The 6,377-nt window shown below is 32.8% G+C and overlaps 1 long non-coding RNA gene across 1 annotated transcript; it reads right to left on the bottom strand.

The window, feature by feature from the left end:
• Positions 1-281: 281 nt before the first annotated feature.
• Positions 282-4,384, bottom strand: LOC139482374 (uncharacterized). The gene is made up of 3 exons (XR_011654841.1): positions 4,262-4,384; positions 2,033-2,231; positions 282-625 (listed from the first exon to the last, which is right to left on the bottom strand). It is a non-coding gene; the product is annotated as an uncharacterized lncRNA (long non-coding RNA).
• Positions 4,385-6,377: the final 1,993 nt, after the last annotated feature.

The raw sequence follows: 6,377 nt of genomic DNA, 5'->3' as shown, positions 1-6,377 counted from the left end.
TCCCATGGGATTTTTAATATCCCATGGGACAAATTAAAATCCTATGGGATTCTAATTGTAAATATATAGATATAAATAAACAGTAATGTGTATGTTACAATGTATTCTATTTGGTAGTAAATTATTATAAGATGAATCTTTTTAATTGAATATCTTTTTTTCTTTGGAAATGTTAATTTAGCATATTGTTCTTTAACTGTTCAAAACTAAACTTTTAAACAACAAAGCAGATAATGTAAGTATCAATATATGTTTATTCATGAATTATAGAATACTTTCTTGAAACACAATTATTTGCCATTTGAAATCAATAAAAACTCTATTGTTAGGCTTAACATACTAGTAGCTATTTAAGTAAATCTAATTTTTTTCACAATATCCCTCAACACAAAACATTAATAGTTTCTTATCATCCAGCATTGTTTGATGGTAAAGTCCACTTTTTGGACATTCAGCACAGAACTGTGACATTATTGTGGTTTCAATATTTTTTTGAATTTAAAAGAACTTCAAATCATTGACTGAGTGATGAAAATAATAACTGATCCAACTTTTTTCTTTGAATTTATTCTGGTCTTGTTTCTATGTTTTCTCCATTTATTTTAGGTGGTGAATATCAATCCTTCTGAAAAAGAACCAATAAAATCTAAAGTAATGGATTATACAAAATTGTTTTCATACATGTAGCAATAATATGATTTTCAATAAAAATAGCTATGCGGTATGGATTTTACTGATTGTTAAAGGTTGTCCAGTGTCATCAGTTGCTAACGGCCTACATCCTTTGGTCTCTGATGGAGGGTTGTCAAATTAGCAATATACCACATCTTCCTATTCTAATACCATATAACAATCAATTAATTTATTCTTCTTTATAAAATTTGGGTATTTTCCCAAGTTATATACATAATATATATATATACTGTAAATTCGGAATTAATGCAAGTTTTTTTTTATTGCGAAAAATGCAAAGGAGTTGTAAACGCAATAATTTAAACTCGTATTATGAAATATTTTATATGGATTAAACAGGATTTTTCAAAATCGTAAAATTCAAAATCGCATTTAAGTCTAAAATGACAGAATCGCAATAATAAATGCACGCAATAATTTATGAATTTTACAGTATAAAGATCAATGTTAAAAGTTAAAACTTTAGACAACTATAATAACATTCCATTATTCACAAGAATTTGCAATATATTATACAAAATGCAGACAACAGAAACAATATTTCTTTAAGCTTTTGAAGTTCAGACAGATTTCAATTTGTGTTTTATTTCAATGAAAAAATACCTTGAACATATTGGAATTATAACATTGATACAAACAAAATATGTATGTTTTATCCTTTTTTTTTGTGTTGTTGGCTTGCTGTCTCATTTTAATATACATTTAAACATACATCAATAATCTTCTTCTTTATTAAAAGTAAAAATGGGATATTTTTGATTTTGATATCCCAAAACATTATAGTTCTATCACATAACTTATTACCAAGTTCAAAAACACCAATGTGTTTGATATTAATTTTAAGACATGTATAAATGTTCCAGACCATATCAGTATTCGGATCTTACTTTTATGGTCCAGAACTTACAGTCCCACCATATGTGTACAGTCAGACCATTTAAGTATACTTGTACTGTCTGGTACCAGCTCAACCAAACCTGTGTTTTTATTTTAACTGCAATTAAACTTTTTGTATTAATCTATTAAAGATTTCAGTTATGTTGATCTGTACTGTACATTTGTTTGTAATAAACTTGACCAACTTCTTAAAATTGGGCAGACTGTATGCGTACAGTCCAAATACTTGTTTGTTCTGGAACATAAACATGATTAACAAGCATTTGGCAGGATGTCATGCTAAAATCCCATTAATATTAGTACTAAATTTTGAGTATATACATGTAAATCCACAAGTTACTTACTGAAATTCATGGTGAACACTCACCAAAAACTTACAATTTAGAGGAAAGACTGGAAAGATGAATGCACTAACACTATCAAAACAGAGCATAAAACTTACCGAAAAACAAGATGTTTTACATTTATCCAGGAGCAGGATAATTGAAAAGTTGTTTTTTTCTTTCTCTGCTGTCCATCATATAACCTTTGAATTCATTCATGCAAAATATGAAAATCTGCAAAGGTAAGACCTAGAACCTCAACTTATCCACATTTTGAATTTTGAACTGCATACTTGTCCTTTTCATCTTGCTGACAACCTAAACATAAAAAAATGATAAAAACATAATTCTAGATTGAATTTGTGTTTTTATTTTTGTTGGTACATGTACAAACAATTTTCCCAACTTTAAAACGAAAACATCATCACCAAAGAGGAGGTCATACTAACCTCCGAAATATTTAAACAAACCGAAATTATTACTTGATTAAGATCTTGTCGTAAATTAATGGCATAGATACTCTCATTTTTGAAAACTTGATGTCTATTGCATACTTATATTCCTTTGTACGAGAGTATGCATATTAAGATGGACTCCATGGACTTTAATGTAAGCATGATTAATTTTACAGTCACTGACAGTTTTTCAGCTCCATGTGTACATTTTGAGAGAATCTTGCAATACTGTATATTCTGATATTCAGAACTTATTGTGAGGTTTTTATTAATACAACTGAAAGCTGTATCTCGTTTTCATTTCTGATACATATTTATGAGCTGAAGACCAGTGCCGAATTTTTCTCACTGCATTGAAGACCCATAGGTGACCTTCGGCCGTTGTCTGCTCTTTGATTGGGTTGTTGTCTCTTTGTCAAATTCCCAGTTTCCACTTCCCATTTTATATCATGTATGCTGATTTTTCTTAAATTACAATATTCAATCATGCAATTTTGTCTATTATTGAAAATACGATAAGCAAAAATAAATGCACAAAAAATTTAACATTGTTATATATATGTAAAAGACTTTTTTTTAAATTCAAAACAGTTGCCTACACTGTTAATTTCCTTGTTTGATTTCATATTTTTAAAGCCTTTATAGCTAGCTAGATGGTATGCCGGGGCGGATCCAGCCATTTTAAAAAGGGGGGTTCCCAACCCAAGACAAAGGGGATGATCCTATATTCATTTGATTTGTTTTATTGTCTCATACAAGAATATATATGGTTTGACGGTGGGGATCAGGGATCCTGAAATTTTTTCACCTAACCACTGGATGACAGGGGATCTCAACCATTTAAAAGTTTCTCAAACATGTGGGGGTGGGGGTGAACCCCATGGACTCTCCCTATATTTCCTTTGATTTGTTTTATTGTTCTATACAAGAATATATAAATATGGTTTAGGGGTGGGGATCTTGACCGTTTACAAGTTTTCAAACTAGAGGGGGTGGGACTTCACTTTTATTTTATTTCATTATTAATTTTATTGTCCCCGACAAGAATATATATGGTTTAGGGGTGGGGATCTGGATCGTTCACAAGATAATAGCACATTCTCAAATTGAACAGAGTGGGGTAACCCCCAAAGACCTCCTTTTAATTTCATTTGATTTGTTTTATCGTCCCATTCAAGAATATATATGGTTTAGGGATGGGGATCTGGACCGTTTACAAGATAATAGCATATATATTCTCAAATTGAAAGGGGTGGGGATTACCTCCCATGGACTCACCCTCCCTTCTTTCTTCCCCCCCGAAATACCTTTTAATAAGCCCCAATGCACAGATAGTTCACAGTATTTTCCCTTGATTTACACTAAAGAATATACACTATACAGGTGTAATTATTTTTTTAAAAGATAATACAACTGAAGACCACCATGACCACAGTGGTGGATCCAGAATTTTTCATAAGTGGGGCCCACCGACTGCCTAAGAGGGGCCTGCTCCTGCCATGACTCAGTGATTCCATATATAATCAACCAATTCTTTTCCCAAACAGGGGGCCCTGAACTCCTGATTCCCCCTTTTTTTTCCTCATTTCATTAACCCTGATATAAATTTAGTTTTATCACTTACAATAGGAATGGTTTGAATTCCCCAATAATTCTTATATACCATTAATATCAACATATTTCATTTTTGATAAATGAAAGGCAAAAGTTTTCTATGGGTAGAAATGGATAGTGGGAAGCCTTCAGATTCACACCATGCCGGTGGCTGTGTTCAAAGTGCTGGGTTTTTATGACCCTCGTTGTTTGCGGACTAACTATTTAGGCCAGTGGTGGATAATAGTGTGCGTGCATTAATCTTCTATACCTTCTTCATCAATATATTCAAATACTGACGGCAAGTGTTGTAATGATGTATCAATGTCTTTTTGAAATCACCGTGCTATTTACATGTGGGATCGAGAATGCAGGGGAAGGAAACTTGTCAATTATGTTTATTTCTAAGCCAAAATAAAATGAGCCGCCGTAAAATTAACCTTGAGTAATAACAGTGCATGTAAGGCTCGTCTCGGAGGGGTGTCTTTTTTTCTGTCTTCTTTTTATGCCCCACCTACGATAGTAGAGGGGCATTATGTTTTCTGGTCTGTGCCTCCGTTCGTTCGTCCGTTCGTTCGTCCTGTTTCAGGTTAAAGTTTTTGGTCGAGGTAGTTTTTGATGAAGTTAAAGTCCAATCAACCTGAAACTTAGTATATATGTTCCTTATGGTATGATCTTTCTAATTTTAATGTCAAATTAGAGTTCTTACCCCAATTTCACGGTCCACTGAACATAGAAAATGATAGTGCGAGTGGGGCATCCGTGTACTGGGGACACATTCTTGTTTTAGTTATATTTTTAATAACTTACACTTTTTTCCATTATTCTCTTTCTTTCTCTATTCTTTATTCCTTTTTTTTCTTTGTCCTTTGTTCTCTATTCTGTTAATTCACATCCATACCCTCTTATGTGTATGTGGACTTACTGTAGTTTATTTTTTAGTTCTGGCAGAGATATTAGATACAATATATATGTCTCTGGTTCTGGTATTATGCGATAAGTCAATTTCTTTTTCATGCAGTGTCATGAAATATAATGGTTTTATGCATATCAGCCAAGATTGTGCGCAACATTTTAATAAACAATTCAACACTATATACACGTTATGTGAATTTTATTAAAATCGATGAAGAACATGAATTTGGCAGCTAGTGCCCCTTAAACAGGTAAAGTTCAATTAACAAATTCTGATATACTGGCATTCAACATCAAATTACTTACTTGCTGTATATTGATAAATGTGATTGATAAATGTGATTGTATATTGTCAATACCTCAACATCGAGAATACGTCATGTGAGGTGTTGGTCGCTACGTTTGATACGGGGTCAAAGGTTGCGGCTTCGAGACAGAGAAAAACATCCAGGTAAAAAGTGTAGAATTTTGTTTTTGAAAATTTGAGTTGTAAATTTTCCTAAAAAGTACTTAATTCCGTTCATCTAATTGTAAATTTTCCTAAAAAAAGTACTTATTTCCGTTCATCTATTATGGGTATAAACTAAACTGAACAAGAAAAGTATTAGTAAACAGACAGAAAGTCCGACGTTGAATTAATTATTTTACAATTAATTGTTTAAATATATGAGAGAATGTTTTAGGCGAATTTTCTTTAATTACAGATAAATGTATTTTCAGTCAGTCAGGAAATGATTTATTCTTCGGGTACGTCTAAACAACCGCTCAGGACCTCCTGAGTGCACTCAGGACATACAAAGTGCACTCAGGACATACAAAGTGCACTCAGGACCCATTACCGAAATCATATCTGCACACATGATGGATGTTTATATTCGTTATACGCTTCTTATTTTAGAGTTAAATTTTGGTAGAAGTTGAAATCGCAGAGGTGGATCCAGCCATTTTAAAAAGGGGGGGGGGGGGGGTCCTAACCCAGGGCAAAAAAAAGGGGGGGGTCAACTACATGTCCCCATTCAAATGCATTGATCGGCCAAAAAAAGGGGGGTTCCAACCCCCCCCCCCCCCCCGGAACCCCCCTCCCACCTCTGGATCCGCGCCTGAATCGAACTTAGATAGATGTGTTAATTCTTATAAAATAATGAGGGCACGTGTCACTGATTACACAACTACTGAGCCATGAATTATCCAATCAACAAAATTGATTGGATTATCTTTATTGTTTTTTAGGAATTGTATTGTTTAGTTCAGTTTTACCTTTAACATGAATTTGCATATAGAAAAAATAAAACATATATCTCATTCGATGTGCTTTTTCAGTTTATTTTTCATGATGACGGGTAAATTAATTTGTTGTGTTTTGCAGTTCACGAATAAAGAAAATTATTTTATAGTTGCGTTTTTTTTTCTGTAACAAGTTCGATTTTTGTTTTTCAGTGTGATTCTTTTCTCTATCTCTCTCTCTAAATCAAGTTTTTAAACAAACACAATGTTGGCTGAA

Source organism: Mytilus edulis, chromosome 7, assembly GCF_963676685.1.
Source record: "Mytilus edulis chromosome 7, xbMytEdul2.2, whole genome shotgun sequence".
Classification (NCBI taxonomy): Eukaryota; Metazoa; Mollusca; class Bivalvia; order Mytilida; family Mytilidae; genus Mytilus; species Mytilus edulis.
This window is presented reverse-complemented; position numbering and strand designations above follow the sequence as displayed.